The 23571-nt window shown below is 34.2% G+C and overlaps 4 pseudogenes; all 4 read left to right on the forward strand.

Annotated features, from left to right (window-relative positions):
* The first annotated feature begins 320 nt into the window (after nt 1–320).
* LOC121392660 lies at nt 321–7280 on the forward strand (annotated as a pseudogene).
* A 616-nt stretch (nt 7281–7896) lies between these two features.
* Nucleotides 7897–11909, forward strand: LOC121392661 (annotated as a pseudogene).
* A 526-nt stretch (nt 11910–12435) lies between these two features.
* Nucleotides 12436–13596, forward strand: LOC121392663 (annotated as a pseudogene).
* A 2400-nt stretch (nt 13597–15996) lies between these two features.
* LOC121392664 lies at nt 15997–22198 on the forward strand (annotated as a pseudogene).
* Nucleotides 22199–23571: the final 1373 nt, after the last annotated feature.

The following is a 23571-nucleotide window of genomic DNA, read 5'->3' on the forward strand; positions in this document are numbered from 1 at the left end:
GTCAAAACATTTGTTATACATGATTTGTGAAAAGGAATCACTGTTAAAACACCTCAAAACAGTTTGTATACATAGTTACCAATGAATATTTGTATATATAGATAGATTAGATAGATAGATAGTAAGTATATGTATACAAAACTTGATGTTTTGACAGTGGTTCCTTTTTCACAACATCATGTGACAAATTATTTTGACAGAAGTGGGTCCTTAGAACAGATCAGGTCGTACATATATGAGTTTATATTGAAAGGCCTCCTATTGTTTGGACAGTGTGTAATGATGACAATATTTGTAATGACAGCATTTGCAACAGAGGAATGGCTGCCAATACAACTGAAGTGATGGAATCAGGTTCTGGTTCAGGATCAGTTAATGACACATTTAACTGTAGAACTGTCATACTCAATCCTGATGCTGTTACTGATACAGAATTTTGGTCTCTTAGAGAGAGTGTTGTCCGAGGTGGTCCTGCTATTGCATTTTTTGAGAGTCTAATCTTTTGTGTGGCAGTAGGATGGAATCTCTTTATTGTCATTACATACATACTCAAGTAAAAACTCCTCAAAGAACCAGCAAACATCTTTCTCTTCTCCTAGCCATCCTGATATCCTTATTCTGTGTTATGGTTGTACCATTTACTATTGTATCAGCTGCAGCAGGAGAATTCCTTATAGGAAACAATGACATAGGACGATGTATTGCTTGTTCTACTCAAGGATTTTTCTATATTCTCTTCACTATTCTTTCAATTCATTTACTTGCAATGTTGTCAATCGATCGTTTATTCTTCTTTCCAAACCTCTCACATATCGGAAATATCGTAAACCTCATTTAGCAGTTGCTAGTGTGATATTTGTATGTATATGGTGCTTTTGTTCTCCATTCCACCAGCATTTGGTTTGGTGAGTGGGAGTTTAATCGCAACTTTGGTCTCTGTCTCCACGCTGGTCTCCAATTAATAATCTATATTATATGGGAGTTGTTATATAGAGTCCTTAATTCCTATAATATGTATTGGTCATGAATATATGGACATACAAAATTATATCATTGTTTTTAAAACGTAAAATGGTACGTCGAAAATCGTTCAGTTCAAAAATTGAAGATAATACACCATCACAACATCAACAACGACAACTTGTGAAAGTTTTTGGAGCATTGTTTATTGCTAACATTATTACATGGACACCAACTGTTATTATTTTTATATCTGTCATTTTAACGGAGGTGACAATATACCTGATTGGACTTATATTATAGGGATGGCTTACATATTTAACTAATCCTATGATTCATCCAATATTAGAGGCATTCTTTATTAAAGAATTACGTACTAGAGTCAATCGTGCTAAAAGCAATGTCCATAGGTCATTCAGAGAGCTGGTTCTAGTATTGTTCGTATGACCAGTAAAAAACAGATTTTAAAAGATCACGCTCTTCAACCTCATCACCTCCAACTTCATGCTCAGTCCACTGTAGTTTCTGATACTTCTCTGTATGAGGAACAGAGCCTCGGCTATCCTGTTTAGTTTTTAACAATCGCCTAACTTCTTTGGAAGAGGAAAAACACAGCTTGATACTTAACTATACTTTCAGTGTTCAGTAAGTGTGGATAGCTATTTTATGCATAGTAACTTTATTTGAAATAAAATTTGGTACTATATAACTTATTTGAGATTAAATTTGCCCGCTTACATTAACTTAATTTGAGATTAAATTTTGTACTACATAGTTTAAATTAGATATTAAATTTTTTACTATATAGTTTATATAACTTAATTTTGAGATTAAAATTAATTTGATATTAACTTGATTGACTATTAAATTTTATAATTATATTAATTCAATTTTTTTTAAAATTTGGACTACAAAGACATTGTTGTCATAATTTGATTTTGGTAATAAAATTTAACATGCAAGAAAATGAGATGAATTTATTACATTGTCTATCTCAAGTAGTTACTGGTGATTGTCCTGGTTTAATTAGACGATGAAAGTTTGGCAGTAGTTTCGCTAAATACTCTAATTGTTGTTGATTACTAGTCTATTATAAGAAGGGAATATGATATTAACAATACTGACCACTAATAGATTAGCATTGACTATAATGATCTAGGTATCTACCATAAGTTCTAGACTAGTGAACATTAGTACTCACCACAGTGAATTAGGATAACTACCATTAGCAAGCTCTAATAGCTATCATTAGTAAGTTCAAGACTAGTAAGCATAAATACTTACCATAGTCATCTAAATATCTACCATGAGTAAGCTCTAGACTAGTGAGCATTAGTATTTACCACAGTGACTACTTTACATATAATGATGTTTTATAAATACAAGTAAGCATTATACTGGACTGTAGATTGTCTAATCCATTTCTATTATTCATTCCAGTAATAATAGTACCTGGAGAAAGAGTCTCATTGGTAGTAACTGAACAACCAGCACCAATGACACACCGTTCACTTACTGACACCTTGTCACCAACAAAACCTATGAAATAAAAGATATGTTAAAATTATCCCAACTATTAATTACCAGTGAATATGATATAATTTTTTATGATTAAGAAAAATAGTGATATTATCAGAACAATATATTAAATGGGAATTTGTTTCTTGTAAACAATTTTACATTTTGCTTCAAATGTGTTATCAGAACCAACTGACTTGCTTGTTTCACAATGTGATGCAAATTCAAACAGTTACTTTCACCATTACTAGGGGCGTCCCTTCTTCTCTCTTTTCTTTCTGGCATAAAATAGAAGGAAGGACGTGAGCAATCAATTATAGAATGAAAAATACTTGTTATGATGACAGCTTTCTCATGATGAGATTATTATCTCCAATTATTATAGGGGCACCCTCGGCAATAATTGGCAGGCAGTAGGATGTATCACAGTATGACTACCTGTAAGAGTTTAACAAATGTCACATGATCAAGAAAACATAGTTATTAAGTCTTAAGAAAAAAAAGTGGCTATTAAGTAGTACATGCATAATACTACATGTAAATTGCCAACATCTAGTAGGACTTATAATTGTATTATTAATACTGGGATTATGAGGGGTATGGTTGTTAAAATTGGTTGAAGGATGATACATGTCATTTTACCTTTTGGTGCTAATGTCTATTTGTAGTACACGATAGATTACCAACTAATTATAAACATCCCAATGAACACATGTACCCCCCCCTACCACCTGAAAATGTCATGTAAACCAGTGAGTGAGTAGTAACCTTACCTGACCCTCCCCTCATCCAATACTTCAAATAAACACTTTCTCAAGTCAATATCATACAATTGAATATGTAATGTATTAACGTTGAAAGTGGAAACCTACCTATTGTGATATCACCTTGTAATTGAGCCTCTGAGCACACAACAGCACCTTGAGCAATCTTAAAGTCACTGTTTGAAAAAAAAGAAAAGAAGAAGATCAATAATGTGGGTAGCCTCGTTTCAGATGACTAAAGGGAATACGTCTGAGAACAAGGCTGACAATCAAATCAGAGAATTATATCTTATATACCTAATAAATGTCAATAACGTTTTGTCTTACCCCAACATCTTTGACTGAGTTGGACCGCCTCTGATGTGCGGAGATGAATGTTGAATGTCTACTAGTTTAGACATATTTGTCCGTTCACACCGGTAGACCTCGCCCCCTCGTTACAGTTAACGACTCCGACGGGCTTCGAAGATGTTAACAAGAAGCAGGAATACAACTAAACTAAAGGTACTATAATTAATAATATGATACATGTTGATAGCTGTATGAAATAAATAAACTCGTTTAGATGTTGCAACGTGCCTTTGTAATCAAGTTGTCTATAATATCTATAACTATATTGACATGATTAATACGAATATTTTATGGTTTTATTTGTACATTAATTGAAAGCTTTGTAAATGCTTATCATCAAATAGACTATTTATACCAACTTAGTGACTTCAGTCTACACAGAATGCAATGTTATGGTATAGCTTTTGGCTAATTTCAGGTAATTAGGGGTTTGGGTTTTTAATACTGCTAAATCACCATCCTTTGAGATGGAGTACTTGTCAATATGTTATTGGTATCATAAATAAATATTGTAACCACTTAACAACTATCACAGCACCATATAACTTGACTTAATTGTTCGGTCATAGACATAGTTTTAACATGTACAAGTGGATTTTGGAAAAGCTATACATAGTGTAGATATATCATGTACTTAGGAGTCTCAAATTATTAGAATAAAGATCCAAAGAAAAGAGATCAGACTGTTTTAGTCATATTGCCTTGCAATAAATTATCAGTATAGAATGTTAATATGCATAGAATAAGGTCAAAACGTATAAGTCATGTCACTTGACCTTAATGTTGATGATCGATCATTAGCAAGTAGTGTGTAATCAACAAAAATATGGTTGACTTTGTGTATAGCTTTTAACTCTAAGTCACCGTGTGACTAGTGCAATATATAGAGATATTCATGATAATGAATAATATTAAAACTTGTCTTTATTGGTTATAATTAATCTTTATGGAAAGTAATTTATAACTTGACAGTTCCTGTCCTTGTAAGTAATGTTAAGTTATATTACCTTAGCCTTATTCTACTTAATCAAATTTAAAATGTAAATAGTACAATTAGTACGCTTATTACTATAGTATTAGTGGACAGTGAGTGTGTAACATTCCAATAAGATGAGATTACACAACTAAGTGAATTTAAAATTGTAATTATAGCTCCCTGGGGATACAGCATCTTGGGGATTACAATCTCTTAGGGATTATAATTAATTTTAGTGTTACTATCTCTATTTCAAATTATAAATAATAGATGTGGGCAATAGTTTAACCGACATGATTGTGCTTTAACAGTTGTGTAATTTAATGTTGGATGAGTTAATAACTATGTAATCACAATCATATAATTATATTTGCACTTAATTGAAATGAAAAAATATTATGTAACAACTTGAGACTTTGACGTATAATTGATACCTGACTGACTAGATAAGGATAACATCTTATCAAAAGGATAGAGAGTACTTGTAGATGTTTATATCTCAATGTCAACATTATCACACAAAATTACTAGTTGTTAACTAAGTGTCAAGGCTAAATGTTTTTTTATGAAATACCAAGAATATTAACATGTCCTGTTGTATAAATTGTTGTGGTTGTTTATAATAACAACAAAATATAACCTAATGAAACCACAAATATAATAATTATGCATAAATCACAGACAAAAGAGGAAAAAACAAATTTGAAGCTAATGATTTTTTCTAAATTTTGGACAGGCTTTTAACAAAGGCTATATTGCAAGAGGACTTAATCGCTATTTCTCTAATGGCAGTTCCTCTTCACCTGTGTGTGCACATAATGAATGGGACCCATTAGAAGAAAATCATTGTTGGAAACTCCTGAGAACGCTCACTTTCCTTATTTGTCAATTGAAGTTAAAGCTACCACTAACAGTAAATGGGGACTTCTTCAAGGAGAATGGCGGGAAACCCTTTTCCTGAAGCACATCTAAAGAAAGCTACTGAAGAAGTGGAGAAGAGCTATGTAATATTTTGCGACAAGAAGGAGTAATTGTACGTCGACCTGATCATGGTGGGGGGGGGTTGATTTTGGCAAAGTTTACACAACTCTCTGATTTTCTTCATCTGGTTTGTATGCTGCCATGCCTCGTGATATACTGTTAGTTATTGGTGAAAGAGATCATTTGAATCACCAATGGCCTGGAGGGCAAGGTTCTTTGAATACCGAGCTTTATCGAATATAATTAAAAAGACTATTTTCCGTCGTGGTGCCAAATGGACAACTGCCACCAAAACCAAACATGAGTGACGAGATGTATGATATGGACTATCCCATAAGCAGCATAGAAGATCGTTTAAAATTGGCTGCTCAGGGAAAATTGTCACACACGAGTTTTGAGCCATGCTTTGATGCAGGCCAGAGTTCATGAGAGCTGGTCGAGATCTTTTTGTGCAAAGAAGTCAGTATGATATAAGACATGTATGTTATTTTAACATAATTCTGCTGTATTCCTTTTAAATAGGTATACCAATTACATGGGTATTGAGTGATGAAGCGTCATCTGGAGACAAGTATAGGATTCATGTGCTTTCATTTTGTGGACCAAAATCCTATGCACATTGATGTGCACCTTTGTCCTCATTCGTCCTGGTCTTGCTGTAATTAATCCTGACAGACCTTGTCATCAAATTGATATGTTTTTCATCGTGCTGGTATGTAAGGAATACTTATCATGGCCAGCTTATGAGACACGATGTCATGCATTAAAGCATCTAGAAATGCATGTATGCCAGAGTTGTCATTGAATACATACAGCTGTAAATTTATAACGATAGAACATTTAATATGAGGCTACAAGAGAATCTGTAAGTGTTGATTGCACTATATCCTCCTTTGCGCTCCTTGGAATGTCTGGATTCGGACCCTGGTGTTCGTGTTACGGTTATATTTCTAAATGGTGACTGACCAAAACACGCACACAAAAGCTTGCTGAGATTTCCCTTATTACAAGATAGTTACCTGGTACAAATTGTCCTCAGCATGCACTGGTCATTGTTACTACCATGCACATATGCATGCATTTCCTATGGGAAGATTATACTAACTACCTATTTACTGATCAATTGTAGTCTAGTAATGATTACAGATAACCCCCCCATGAACATATTTTTGAACGTTATTATTAGATATATAACTGGAGAACCATGCTGCAACCGTTGAAGTTTAGCGGAAGAGGCAAGCTTTGTTGTCCACTGCATCTTATTGTAAACAGCCACACACTATTATTATAATATTCTAGGCTGGAAAAGTAGTGGAAGAAGCTGAACCAACTACAACCGATTCCTGGCCTTTGTGGATGTCATTCAAGGTGGCCTGTCATGAATATTATTATGTTGGATGAGAAGAGGGATGTGATTGTAGAGAACAGGAGAGATACCGACGCATAAGATGTTTTGAGAAAACTTGGCATTGAATGCGTTTAGGTAAGTTTACATGTTACAGTGTAATACCTTTATTGTAACAAAACTTTTATGAATGAGTTTTAATTTTGGGGGATGATCAATTCAAAAATATGTCCTACTATAATATTATGATTCAATTAATATGATTACATAATTGGTTTTATATGGAGTAATTGACTTCATTATTGTCTCCTATCTTTTTCAGGTACCTTTTCGGACATCAGCTTATTCCTGGGAGGCAGTTTCCATTGTTGGACTTGTGATGTGATGTGCCGTCGCCGTGGAACATTGGACTCATACTTCTAGATATTAAATTAGACCTGAGGATGAACTTTTTTTGCTTTTAATTACAAATGAAAATGATCCTTATTTTTGTGATGATTGCTAAATTTTGATACTATTTTGGTCTTTTTATATAAAGTATTATTATTAATTGTTTGTTATAACCAAATAAAGTAGAATAATTGAAGCTAACTGCCAATAAATATAATAATACTTTTATTATTTGAACATCCCCCCCTCAGACCATGTTTGTTTTTGATTCAATTGATGAAGAGAGCATGAGTGAGATGAATAATAGTTTTTAAGCATTTATTTTATATCATTATATTTGCTTTAAGTTGACTGCCTAACTATGTCAAATCATGAAAGATCAAACCATAGTCATTAGACTTACTGATTTATACTGTAGTCACTAGTGGCCATTTTAAAATGTGATGGTAATTGTTACTTATAAACCACATTTTAAAAGATATTTCTGACTAGACATAATTATGAATATAGTTGGCATTATATATCCACCCATTGAACAAACTAAAGTTATCCCCCTCTGACTGAGAGGTGTTCCCTGCACTATCTATCCCCTCTTTTGTCTTTTGTGCTCAATGAAAACTAAGAAAGGTAAGTTACACTTACTACTATACTGGGTTTTACAGTATATATAAAAATTAATAATCCTGAGAGTAGTCCAAATTTTGGCTGCCAAGTGAGTAGTGACACACTTCATTATATGTCAATATGTGAGAAATCTCTTACATGTACTGTTGTATTTATAACCATAGCTAATAACCTGCAGTGTGATGTGTGCATAAATAAATATACATGCATCACTAGGAATTATCAATATTCATAACTGCAACTGCTAGCAAAGGTCCAGCTGCTTCAGTGCATGGTAAAAGTGATTGACTGGTTCTTTACACTTCACATTGTAGTCCTTCTTCAAAATGGTACTTGTCAGAATATTTCGTGGTGGTTGCCGAGGGTCGAGAGTCTTCCAGATTAAGGGTTATGATGTTAATGTAGCAATGAACTTATGGAATTGTTTTGTTATTATTAAGGGATTTAGCTTGCCATTAGAGGATGTCAGTCTACAGCTTATCATGCAGTAATGAAACCATCAAATAATATGAAAAGCTACCAAAAAGAAGAGACAAGAAATTGTGTCTCCAGTGTGTTCTCACAATGAATGGGACCCTCTAGAAGAAATCATAGTCGGTGTCAGAATTGAGGGAGCACATGTACCTCCTTTTACTATTGAGGTGAAGGCTACACTTATGAAAAGTGGTGGGAATTTTACCAGAAAAATGGTGGGAAACCTTTCCCAGTTGCACATTTGAAGAAAGCTGTTGAAGAAGTGGAAGAGATGTGCAATATTTGCAGTATGAGGGAGTGATTGTACGTCGTCCAGAAGCTTTAGATTACAGCAAAGTATATACCCACCCAGATTTCTCTCATCAGGTTTGTATGCTGCCATGGCTCGTGATTTTCTGATAGTTGTTGGCGATGAGCTTATTGAGGGCACCAATGGCTTGGCGATCTAGGTTTTTTGAATACAGAGCATATCGGCCATTGATTAAGAATACTTTCGTCAGGGAGCTAAGTGGACAGCTGGCTCCTAAACCTCTGATGAGTGATGAGCTTTACGATATGGGATTATCCAATACAGAATGTGAAAGATCGACATAATTGGCCTGCACAGGGAAAGTTTGTGACAACAGAATTTGAGCCCATGCTTTGATGCAGCTGACTTTATTCGTGCTGGGCATGATATATTTGTTCAAAGAAGCAGGTGTGCTTTTTTATTCATCATCTATATATACAATGCATTCCTTATATAGGTCACTAATTATATGGGTATCGAATGGATGAGGCGACATCTGGGAGAAAAGTATAAAAGTTCACATATTATCATTTAAGATCCTAATCCAATGCATATTGATGCCACATTTAACATATAGGACCTGGTTTAGTGATTGCCAATCCAGACCGTCCATGCAACCAACTGGAAATGTTTTAAAAAAAGCAGGTATATATCTAGCCTATTGTAAATTAATTGGTTGATTCAACCCATTATTTTGTTATACAAGTTGTAATTACAAACTACCCTTTTTTGTCTAAAAGTAAGCATAATATTGTTTTTTATTACTAATACACTCCTGTTTTATGTAGATAGAAAAACATCAATTTCCTACTACATAATAGTATTGTATGTTTATATTTTTACATGTACAACCTGTATAACCTGTATAACCTGTATAACTGTATTAGTTTAAATCAACCAGTAGATTTTTATTGTGTTGATCCTTTATATTTCTTTATTATTATAGGTTGGAAGATGGTTACTGCACCTCTGCCTGTCATATCAGACTCATGGCCTTTATGGATGTCTTCGAAATGGTTTGTCAATGAATGTACTCATGCTGGATAGAGCAAGAGTACTTGTAGAAAAAGAGGAAATACCAACTCATAAGATGTTTGAGAACTTGGCATTGAGTGTATTAAGGTAAGTTTAAATAGTTATAATTGTTTAGTGTATTTATGTCATAATTTCTAGTGTTTATTTTGATATATTTACATGCCATTATTTTAATAGGTGTCCCATACGTCATGCTAATTCTTTTGGGGGAGGTTTCCATTGCTGGACTACAGATAACGTCGACGAGGAACTCTTCGTCTTATTCTAAGACGAAGGCAAACTTATTTAATAAACAATATTAGTAGAGTTAGTATCTAGTATCTAGTTGGTAGTTTAGATAGCTAGAACCGCCATATGTTCTGTCATATAGATAAAACATATTATTAATAATTTATTACATACGAATTCAACTTTTATTAACCGGTTGCGTCACGTCTCCATGTGCGTCACGTCCTGTGATGGCCGAGACCAAGTACTGCAAAATCAAATACTGAGAATGTGACTAAATCTGTTACGTCATTACCACGCCTTTATACTTTATTCAGACCAAGTAAGACAAGCAATACTTCTGTTAGAATTTCGTCTCCAACAATTGGTGGTTAAGCAGTCTCTCTATTACAAAGGTTAGTGCCATTATGAGTTTGATAATATCTTAATAACAATACAATGATGATAAGATATTGAGGGAGTATTGTTTTATTCTTTTAAAACTGTTTATTGTAATTTTAATAATCATGATAAGATAATAGACAATGTTGTCTGATAAGACATTGTGTATATAATGATGTTTAGTTCCACATAATGTCTAGTTTAAGCATATCAAATCATAGATCCATTCATTTAACATCAATTAGTATGATTAAGTCATGAGAGTAACGTGAAATGGATCACTGATTGATGAACTGATAAATATATAGATTTATGATTTAGTGATAAGTGAACTTGGCAACAGACCATGATCTACAATTTATCAATAACAGATGAGGTATATAAACATGATATATGATGCTTTTATGGATGTAGTTTTATAATGCATGAATGGATATTATATCATATAGATGACTGCATTCCAGTGTTAGTTTCTAATATTTCATATTTGTCATCTACCACTGTATTATCTATATACCAGTATAACCATACGTATAACAATGAAATCAACATTCCAATAATTACTGTTAATAAGACTAGTTCATATCAGTAATTCAGAATGGCTACCATTAGTAAGTTATAGGGTAGTAAACATCAGTACTTACCACAGTGACCTAGGAAAGCTATCATTAGTAGCCCCTAGAATAAACATCAATACTTACTACAATGACTTAGGATAGCATAACATTAGTAAGCATCAGTGCCTAACCACAGTGAAAAGTTTTAGTAAATTCATTTATATCACAGTTTCACAAACCCTCATTCAATGACCTGTTAACTTTCAGTCATTAATTAATTATAATATGTTGCAAGTCCATTATCTATTCAGTACATCCTCTCTTCTGGAAACTTTTCAGTCATCAGTCAATGTAGCCAACCTATAGTAACCTATACTAAGAAGCACCTGCTAGTATTAGTCATACTTTACCATATAATGCATTATGTATATCATATAATAGAACACTATTAGTAAATTGTAATATGTGCCAAGTGTTAAAATTATAGATTACAAATATCCTTTCATTTATAGATAACAGTAACAAATACTGAACATTTTTGTGGTTGTCTAATGGCATATGGCCTGTGCCAATAAACATTGTCTGAATGAGAATCACAGATTTAGGTAGACCTATGTATTAAGAGAAGAGGATTTTTGAAACGTCTTCTTATTTTAGTAATAATTTTATTATGGAAGCACAGAGCAACAGAGTAGAATACCAAAATTTGGTTTTGGTTTTAAGAAAATTTTAAAGTAATGGAGCTTCTGGTAGTGATAGAGCCACAAAGGAATCATCTCCAAAATCATCAGCTTCAGTGCCTCGTTCAAATCCATGAAAAATTGCTAGGACACAAGCACCTATTGTTCAAAAAAAGAACTAAACGACAGTGTTGATTATGTTGAAGATGATAACTGGTTACAAGTTGCTTCTGGTTTATTACATCCTGCTCATGGGTCCAGTCAACACGGTGGATCTCACTCTAATCCAAACAGCCGATCGCATCTCCTTATCTGATACAAGAATCAAGTGGGTCATTCTCAGCTCACATGACTGATTCCACTAGTTCTGGTGACTCAACTCCAGTACAAGTCAGTCACATTGGAACTTCATCCAGTAAAAATGAAACTCCATGAGAAGACTTCAGTAAAGAGAGCCCCACATTTAGACTGAGGTCACATGCGAAGTAGCTCTTTTCTTCAAAAAGATAAATATGGCGTCAATCGGGCCATCATCAGCTGGAAACAGACGAGCTACTGTTAATACAGACCTTCCAAAGAGAGGTCACCACAGCCTGTAAAACATGGAATGACTCAGTCAATGGGGAAATTCAACACAAGTTCAAAAATCAGGAAAATCTTCAGGACCAAAACTGATGGAGGTGTTGAAAGTACATTGAATTCTACTGTAGGGAGTGTTGCCTATGAGACGTACTGAAAGTGGTAATAATTCACGTCGCTCTTCAGCTAGTTCTCAAGGTGGGCGTGGAAAAGACCATTTTCATTTATGAAGGTTCTCCTGATTTGAATCAGTTTAGCATCAGAACTGAGTCAATTGGAGAGTTTCCGGAGTGTGTGTTAGTAATGATACAACTCATAGAGGTGTTCCTATCATAACAACTGTATGATATGGACTATCCCATAAGCAGCATAGAAGATCGCTTAAAATTGGCTGCTCAGGGGAAAATTTGTCACCACCGATTTTGAGCCATGCTTTGATGCAGCAGAGTTCATGAGAGCTGGTCGAGATCTTTTTGTGCAAAGAAGTCAGGTATGATATAATACATGGTATGTTATTTAACATAATTCTGCTGTATTCCTTTTAAATAGGTAACCAATTACATGGGTATTGAATGGATGAAGTGTCATCTTGGAGACAAGTATAGGATTCATGTGCTTTCATTTGTGGACCAAAAGCCTATGCACATTGATGGCACTTTTTGTCTCATTCGTCCTGTCTTGCTGTAATTAATCCTGACAGACCTTGTCATCAAATTGATATGTTTCATCGTGCTGGTATATATAGGGAATACTTATCATGGGAGCTTATGAGACACGATGTCATGCATAAAATCTCTAGAAATGCATGTATGCAGAGTTGTCATTGAATACATACAGCTGTAATTTATAACGATAGACATTTAATATGAGGCTACAAGAGAATCTGTAAGTGTTGCTTACACTATATCCTCCTTTGCCTCCCTTGGAATGTACTGGATTCGGACCCTGGTGTTTGTTTACGGTATATTTCTAAATGTGACTGACAAACACGCACACAAAAGCTTGCTGAGATTTCCTTATTACAAGATAGTTACCTGGTACAAATGTCCTCAGCATGCACTGGTCATGTCTACTACCATGCACCATATTGCATGCATTTCCTATGGGAAGATTATACTAACTACTATTTACTGATCAATTGTAGTCCTAGTAATGATTACAGATAAATGAACAATATTTTTGAACTTTATTATATTATATAACTGAGAATCCATGCTGCAACACCGTTTAAGTTTAGTCGGAAGAGGCAAACTTTGTTGCCACTGTATCCTTTATTGTAAACAGCACACACTATTATTATATATTTCTAGGCTGGAAAGTAGTTGAAGCAGCTGAACCAACTACACACCCGATTCCTGGCCTATGTGGATGTCTTCAAGGTGGCTGTCAATGAATATTATTATGTTGGATGAGAAGAGGGTGATTGTAGAGAAACAGGAGATACCAAACGCACAAGATGTTTGAGAAACTTGGCATTGAATGCGTTTAAGGCAAGTTGCATGCACAGTACTTTTTTTTGCTTTTAATTACAAATGAAAATGATCCTTATTTTTTTTGTGATTTGCTAAATTTTGATACTATTTTGGTCATTTTACGTAAAGTATTATTATTAATTGTTTGTTATAACCAAATAAAGTAGAATAATTGCAAGCTAACTGCCAAATAGATTAATAATATTTTTATTATTTGAAACCAGACTATGTTTTTGAATTCAATTTGATGAAAGTGACCATGAGTGAGATGAATAATAGTATATAGCATTTATTTATATCATTATATTTTGCTTTAAGTTGACTTAACTATGTCAGATCAATGAAAGATCAACCATAGACTTAGTGATTTATACTGTAGTGGCCATTTTAAAATGTGATGGTAATTGTTAGTATTGTTACTTATAAACCAAATTTAAAAGATGTAGACATAATTATGAATATAGTTAGCATTCTATATCCACCCATTGAACAAACTAAAGTTATCCCCTCTGACTGAGAGGTGTTCCCTGCACTATCTATCCCCTCTTTTGTCTTTGTCCTCAATGAAAACTAAGAAAGGTAGGTACACTTACTACTGTACTGGATTTTCCAGTATATAAAATTAATAATCCTGAGTAGTCCAAATTTAGAACTGCCTACACAGTAAAAGTGATGGGTAGAAAAAGTACCCAACGTTTGGGTCAAAACACCTGCAACTCAGGTAACCCATGTCTTGGGTTAAAATAACCCAATGAAAATAATAGTTAAAGCAACTGTCAAATGTATTGGTGATTATAACCCACACTTATAGTAAAGTAACATCTGACATAAGTAGTTGAGGTAACAATTGCTGTTACTTTAATTTCATGCACTGTGGTTACTGTAACACTTATAGGTTTGATTCTAATATATGATGCAGTTATCATAACTAACAAAATAGGTTGTTATAACTAATATTGTTAAATGTAAATCATTAGTGGTGACATGCTTCTTTTTTTTTGGGTTTCATCATGTACTTATTGAAAAAAGCATGTTGTCATTTTAACTAGGTCTTCATTACTACAGTGTACTCAATAAGCATTGGTTTCATGCTTATTGAGTTACACTAGTATTAGTCTCGTAGCAACTTTGAATGGGCTTACATCATATTGATATAACTGTACAGTTACATCAATATGATGTAAGCCCCAATTCAAAGTTGCTACGAGACTAATACTAGTGTAACTCAATAAGCATGAAGCCAATGCTTATTGAGTTACACTAGTAATAGTTACATCTACAACCACATTGCTTTTACACCACTTTGCTATAGTAGTTGAATCATGGCTTCAATTGAAGCTATAAGCAGATACTACTTCAACTTAATTAACCTAATTAGTTAGGTTGAAATAGTCTCTACCTCTCCCTCATAATTCAGGTATTGGACATAATCTACAAGAGTACATTTGGCTTCTAGTTGGCTTTTTACATACTAAGTTAGACCAGTTTTTTGGCTTTGTGGTAACTCAATATTTGGCTTACATCAACTTGATGAGATTCTGGTAACAAGGACAATTAAGGGTTGAAATGACAAAATTCTATTTTAAGTGCATTATGCCTATGTCATTTCTGTTTCTTCACACCAGTCATTAATATCTGATTTATTTGATTATAATGTTTTATCATGGTCATTAACTAACAGATGGTTTGACTTATATTTATCTAAAAACACTATGTTATGTAAACTAATATTGCTTTTTTCTCCCTTTTACCAATTTGTTTTAATAACTAGATTACATTGTTATTTTGGGTGTTGAAAACTACCTAGCCTATTTATAGTAACAGTCAGTCAACATGGTAGCTTCAACCAACTTAGTTACATTAACCCATTTTAGTTAAAGTTACCCAGGAGTGGTCACTTTCAATTACATGTAGGTTAATATAACCAATTTGTGTTGTAGTTGATACACCATTGCAGGTAGTTTTTAACCTTGTGTTTTTTGTTGTGTATAGTGACACACTTCATTATATGTCATATGTCTTACATGTACTGTTGGTATTTATAACCATAGTTAATAACCTGCAGTGTGATGTTGCATAATAAATATACATGCATCACTAGGAATTATCAATATTCATAACTGCCAACTGCTAGCAAAGTCCAGCTGCATCAGTGCATGGTAAAAGTGATTGACTGGTCTTTACACTTCACATTGTAGTCCTTCTTCAAAAATGTTACTTGTCAGAATTTTTCGTGGTGGTTGCCGAGGTCGAGAGTCTTCCAGATTAAGGGTATGATGTTAATGTAGCAATGAGCTTATGGAATTGTTTGTTATTATTAAGGATTTAGCTTTTATTAGAGGATGTCAGTCTAAAACTTCTTATCATGCAATAATGAAACCATCAAATAATTATGAAAAGCTACCAAAAGAAGGACAGAAATTGTGTCTCCAGTGTGTTCTCACATGAATGGGACCCTCTAGAAGAATCATAGTCGGTCGAATTGAGGGAGCACATGTACCTCCTTTTACTATTGAAGTGAAGGCTACACTTATGAAAAAGTGGTGGGAATTTTACCAGAAAAATGGTGGGAAACCTTTCCCAGTTGCACATTTGAAGAAAGCTGCTGAAGAATTGGAAGAGATGTGCAATTTTTGCAGCATGAGGGAGTGATTGTACGTCGTCCAGAAGCTTTAGATTACAGCAAAGTAGATACCACCCCAGATTTCTCTTCATCAGTTTGTATGCTGCCATGGCTCGTGATTTTCTGATAGGTTGTTGCGATGAGCTTATTGAGGCACCAATGGCTTGGCGGTCTAGATTTTTTGAATACAGAGCATATCGGCCATTGATTAAGGAATACTTTCGTCAGGGAGCTAAGTGGACAGCTGCTCCTAAACCTCTGATGAGTCTGAGCTTTACGATATGGATTATCCAATACAAAATGTGAAAGATCGACATGAATTGGCTGCACAGGGAAAGTTTTGTGACAACAGAATTCGAGCCTGCTTTGATGCAGCTGACTTTATTCGTGCTGGGGCGTGATATATTTGTTCAAAGAAGCCAGGTGTGTTTTTTTATTCACATCTATAATACAATGCATTCCTTATATAGGTCACTAATTATATGGGTATCGAATGGATGAGGCGACATCTGTGGAGAAAAGTATAAAGTTCACATATTATCATTTAAAGATCCTAATCCAATGCATATGATGCCACATTTAACATAATAGGACCTGGTTTAGTGATTGCCAATCCAGACCGTCCATGCAACCACTGGAAATGTTTAAAAAAGCAGGTCTTGCAGGGTATCTAGCTATTGTGTAAATTAATTGGTTGATTTAACTATTATTTGTGTTATACAAGTTGTAATTACAACACTAATTTTGTCCTAAAAGTAAGTATAATATTGTTTTTATTACTAATACACTCCTGTTTTATGTAGATAGAAAACTATCAATTTCCTACTACATAATAGTATTGTATGTTTAGATTTTACATATACAACCTGTAAAACCTGTATAACCTGTATAACCTGTTAGTTAAATAAACCAATCGATTTTTATTGTGTGATCCTTTATATTTCTTTAGTATTATAGGGTTGGAAGATTGTTTACTGCACCTCTGCCTGTCATATCAGACTCATGGCCTTTGTGGATGTCTTCAAATGGTTGTCAATGATGTACTCATGCTGGATGAGAAGAGAGTACTTGTAGATAAAGAGGAAATACCCACTCATAGATGTTTGAGAAACTTGGCATTGAGTGTATAAGGTAAGTTAAATAGTTATAATTGTTTAGTGTATTTATATCTATTTCTAAGTGTTTACTTTGATATATTTTACATGCCATTATTTTAAAGGGTAGGTGTCTATACGTCATGCTAATTCTTTGGGGGAGGTTTCCATTGCTGGACTACAGATATACGTCACGAGGAACTCTTAGTCTTATTTCTAAGATGAAGTCAAAACTTATTTAATTAAACAATATTAGTAGAGTTAGTATCTATATCTAGTGGTAGTTTAGATAGCTAGAACCGCCATATGTTCTTCTAAGAAAAAAAAAAAGTTTATAAGAAACATACTTAAAAATATAATTTATTACGTACGAATTCAACTTTTATTAACCGGTTGCGTCACGTCTCCATGTGCGTCACGTCCTGTGATGGCCGAGACCAGGTACTGCAAAAGTGAGAATGTGACTATATAATGTTACGTCATTACCACGCCTTTATACTTTAATTCAGACCAAGTAAGAAGCCTAATACTTCTGTTAGAATTTCGTCCTCCAACCAATTGGCTGTTAAGCAAGTCTTTCTATTACAACGGGTTATGCCGTTATGAGTTGATAATATCTTAATAACTTTCATACCAATGATGATAAGATATTGAGGGAGATTGTTTTTTATTCTTTAAAATGGTTTTTATTGTAATTTTAATAATCATGATAAGATAATAGACATGTTGTCCTGATAAAGGACATTGTGTATATAATGATGTTTAGTTCCACATAACTGTGCTAGTTAAAGCATATCAAATCATAGATCCAGTTAATTTAACATCAATTATATGATTAAGTCATGAGAGTAACGTGAAAATGGATCACTGATTGATGAACTGATAAATATCTAGATTTATGATTTAGTGATAAGTGAACTTGGCAACAGACCAGATGTAGACTACAATTTATCAATAAACAGGATGAGGTATATAAACATGATATTTGATGCTATTTTATGATGTAGTTATAAATGTATGGATAGGTATTATATCATACATATGACTGCATTCCAGTATTAGTTTCTAATATTCCATATTAGTCATAACACTGTAGTATCTATATATCACTATATATATAGTATAACAATGAAATCACATTCCAATAATTACTGTTTAATAAGACTAGTTCATACTCAGTAATTCAGAATGGCTTACCATTAGTAAGTTATAGGGTAGTAAACATCAGTACTTACCACAGTGACCTAGAGACAGCTATCATTAGTACACCTCTAGACTAAACATCAATATTTACTACAATGACTTAGCGATAGCTAACATTAGTAAGCATCAGTGCCTACCCCAGTGAAATGTTTTAGTAAATTCATTTATATCACAGTTTTCACCAAACCCCTCATTCAATGACCTGTTAACTTTCAGTCATTAATTAATTATAATATGTTGCAAGTCATTATATATTCAGGTACATCCTCTCGGTTCCTGGAAACTTTTCAGTCATCAGTCAATGTAGCCAACCTATAGTAACCTATACTAAGAAAGCCATCCTCTACTAGTAGTCATACTTTACCATATAATGCATTATGTGTATATCATATAATAGTACACTATTAGTAAATTGCATATGTCCAAGTGTTAAAAAATTATAGATTACAAATATCCTTTCATTTATAGATAACAGTAACAAATACTGAACATTTTTGTGGTTTGAATGGCTATGGCCTGTGCCAATAACATTGCTTCTGAATGAGATCACCGATTTAGGTAGACCTATTGTAATTAAGAGAAAGAGGATTTTGAAACGTCTTCTTATTTTAGTACTAATTGTTAATTATGGAGGCACACGAGCAGACAGAGTAGAATATACCAAAATTTGTTTTGGTTTTTAAGAAATTTTTAGTTAATGGAGCTTCTGGTAGTGATTAGAGCCACAAAGGAATCATCTCCAAAATCATCAGCTTCAGTGCCTCGTTCAAAGTCCATGAAAATTGCTAGGACACAAGGCACCTATTGTTCAAAAAGAACTAAACGAAGTGTTTGATTATGTTGAAGATGATAACTTGTTACAAGTTGCTTCTGGTTATTACATCCGCTCATGGTCCAGTCAACACGGTGGATCTCACTGCTAATCCAAACAGCCGATCGGCATCTCCTTATCTGATACAAGAATCAAGTTGGGTCATTTTCAGCTCACATGACTATTCCACTAGTTCTGGTGACTCAACTCGAGTACAAGTCAGTCACATTGGAACTTCATCCGTAAAAATGAACTCCATGAGAAGACTTCAAGTAAAGAGAGCCCCACATTTAGACGACGAGGTGATACATGCAAGTAGCTCTTTTCTTCAAAAGATAAATATGGCGTCAATCGGCCATCATCAGCTGGAAACAGACGAGCTACTGTTAATACTAGACCTTCCCAAGAGAGGTCACCACAGCCTGTAAAACATGGAAGGACTCAGTCAATGGGAAATTCAACGCAAGTTCAAAAATCAAGGAAAATCTTCAGACCAAACTGATGGAGGTGTTGAAAGTAATTGAATTCTACTGTAGGGAGTGTTCCTATGAGACGTACTGAAAGTGGTAATAATTCCACGTCGCTCTTCCAGCTAGTTCTCACGGGGGCGTGGGGAAAAGACCATTTTCATTTCACGAAGGTTCTCCTGATTTGGAATCAGTTAGCATCAGAACTGAGCCAATTGGAGAGTTCAGGGAGTGTGGTTAGTAATGATACAAACTCATAGAGGGGTTCCTATCATAAGAACTCAAACGATCTCCTATTAGACAAGGTAAATGCATTGAATACCTAGTGCAAACATGTTAACTGTTATTAACTACTTGTTGGTTAGTTTAAATTGTGTTGACACAGCTGTTAAACAATTTCTATATTGCTTGATTTACAAACACTGTGTAGTGATAACAACGTATTCCCTGTGAGATCAATAGGATCAAAGAGACAACTGTGTACTCAAGGGACCATATTATCACAATTTTTTGAGTGGTGTGGTTTATAGTTCATTCCCCTAGGAATTTTTTTATACAATCTATGATAATCTTTGTCTCTATTTATAGATTTCTGTTCAAACTATTACATCACCCACTAAAGAGGGAGTTCAAAACTCCGTCCACCTATGAAACGAAATCAGAGTGATGAAAAACAATAGACCATCATCAGCTGCTTCACTTACAAGCAAAATGAGGTGGGTGTGGTCTGCATGATGCTGAATAAACATGATTATAGTTTTGAACACCATCTGTTTAATGATGTAATGACATTATTGTGGTATTATGGAATGTTTGCTTTAACATTGCCAAATATCTTTGCTGCCCTTGCTCTTACTCCCTTCTCACCCTCTCTTTCTTCTCTCCTCTCGTCTTTCTTCTCTAGGCTAGAGGACCATCACGACCTCGTTCAGAGCTGATGTCCATAAAGTCACATCAATTCAACGACAAACATCTCATGGCAGTCGTAGCTCCACACCCTCAAGTGGCCGGAGCACCCCTTATTCCGAAAGGTCTGTATAAGCAGCACCTCATGTTTTATTGAAGCTTCATTCATTACTTTAGATTCTATTCATCATTGGTATATTTTTTTATCATAGACTGTTGGTATTGCTAAGAAGATGAAGACAAAGAACTGAGACAAAAAGAAACAAGCTATGATATAACACCACGTAGACTCCAGGGGTCTCAGAATCAGTGATCCACGGTAGGAGAGAATGGGAAGGTATGAACTGAAGAACCTTTTTGATTGGTCACTGATCTTTTAATTCAATTTGTCCATTTACCATGTTATCAATCCATTGAACTAATTCATCCCTGTCCATTTACCATGTTATCAATCCATTGAACTATATTCAGCCTGTCCATTTACCATGAAACTTTCAATACCATGTTGAACATGGAACTTTCAATCTGTCCATTTACCATGTTTATCAATCCACTGAAACTAATTCAGCTTGTCCTTTACACATGTTATCAAATCCAGTTAGAACTCCGTTAATTCGTTCTGGTCAAGTAACTAGCACACCAAATTCTCAAATGGGACAAAAAGGAGGGCGGAGACAGCCAAGTAAGAGAGGAAGAATTAGCTGTGTGGGTCTCAATGAGTTAGAAGGTGCGGTTCTTATTGATGCTGAGGATTAATCGTCGTATGGTACAGAAGTTAAAAACTTTGAAGACAATGTTATTTACGTTTGAAAAGAGAATTAACAGCTGTGTGAGTGCGGGGGAATTATAAATTAGCATCATGATGACATAATTGTTTATATATGAAATTATATTTATAACATTTATTTATTATATTATTTATTTGCAGGGAGCAGCCACACCTCCTCACATTCACTCCGCCTACATCTATGGTATGAATATGTTATGTGTCCCTCTTATTCTATCTGATCTATTTGCCCAAATAGCAATCCAGCGTTGTCCGACTTAAACGAGGGGGTGGACCCAATAATACTGAACTACTCACAAAATACAAAAAACTAACATCTGTAAGTGTTACATAATCACATGACCTATCAATGACATGTCACCATAGGAACGTGACAAAGCTCTACAAGACATTGAAGCAGCAAAAAAGAACCAGAAAACACAACAAAACCAGTTAGACAAACTAAAACCAGAATTATAAACAACTAAGACAGAATAATATAGAAGTTTAGTAACGAAAATAGATGAACTGGAGTCACATCAGAGAATACCTAATGGATAAAGTAAAGTAATATCAATTGATCTCTTTATATTAATTGTGTTGTATACAATTGTTAGATGGAAAAGACTTCATGCTGATCACATCTAAGGTAGAAGATCGACTTAACTCTTTAGAGAAATCACTGTTTACGAAAGGACTGTTATTAGATGAGTGTGTGGCCTGAAGAGATGAAGAGAGTGCATCATCTTTTATGACGAAGAGTTGGATAATGGAGTAAGTTAAGATAAATAGAATGTATGGCAAGATGAATGACAGTTGATAGATTAACAGATACCATAGTTTAATAACACTTACTTTCTTAGCTCTACTATGAAGATGCAGAAGCAACTTTCTGAGTGAAACCAGCCACCATCTTTTCTTATCACCGAGACAGCAGTACTTTTTTCAGGTTCATAATCATTTTTGCAATTTTTTGTATCAATTTAATTTTCATTCTTCATATCAATTGTAATTTATCATTATTTTGGCTTGATCTCATCATTAATAATTATTGGTAATAGTTAATTGTTGTAAATATTGTTAATAATCTATTTATATTTTTACATCATACTAATGGTCAAGTGTACCATAACACCCTTTTTTTACAGAATCCAAACTGGAAATAATCAATATACATTAAAAAACAGCTTTGTGATATTGGTAACTGTGTTGTTTTCAATTGTACTTGATGGAGACTGTGAAGGTCTTTGATGGAATGTGTAAAATAGGGTCAATTAAACTTCTCGATTGATTCTTTGCAGTAATATGTTCTCTTTACAAGATATTTTAAACACAGCATGCAAAGTTGCACTCTTTCACTACTTCATCAATGTCAGTATATGTTAATTCATGCTGTTCAGAAGGAAGATTCAATCTGATTGACTAGAAGGAGACTGGGGTTACAGCTTGATATGGTTATCAATCCTTTTTCAATTCTTTAGCTATAAGGAGAGTATTTTTGTGTAATATTACAAATAACAATCACTCATATGGTCTCCTGAACATAGAATGGGAGAAGAGGTTTCATCAGGATGGTAATTTGGTATTGCTATATCCCACATGATTACTCTCACAGTACACTGCTGTTCTTTGTTTTGTATATCAAAAGCATCTGCTCCACATGGTAGCTTTCAGTAACAGCAAAAAATAATTCTCTGTTACTCTAATAACAATAACATGTCTTACCAACTATCCCACCCAAGCACTACTACCTCATAGTAATGTCTCCGTAGAGCAAATCAAAGTGTAGCAAATCATTAGGATGTGTATTATAGGTTGCTGACTTAGTATACATTTGTTGGGACGACGTTTTGATGTTGGATGTTATTTATTAATAGCATTACTTATAATTTGTGAAGAGTGCCCATCAACAGTGTCATCTGCTTTTGTTCCAGAAATATCAGCTGGGAGTCAATTTTATTTTTGTCTTCTGCTAAGTCTGGTTCAATACATACATAGTCAGTGTGGGAATTCCTTTTCACACATTCTTATTTGTCCATCAGGTAGATCTAACAATTGAATACCATTATCGGTTGTAGCATCTTAACGGAAAGTGTA

Source organism: Gigantopelta aegis, unplaced genomic scaffold (assembly GCF_016097555.1).
Source record: "Gigantopelta aegis isolate Gae_Host unplaced genomic scaffold, Gae_host_genome ctg4258_pilon_pilon, whole genome shotgun sequence".
In the NCBI taxonomy this organism is placed as follows: domain Eukaryota; kingdom Metazoa; phylum Mollusca; class Gastropoda; order Neomphalida; family Peltospiridae; genus Gigantopelta; species Gigantopelta aegis.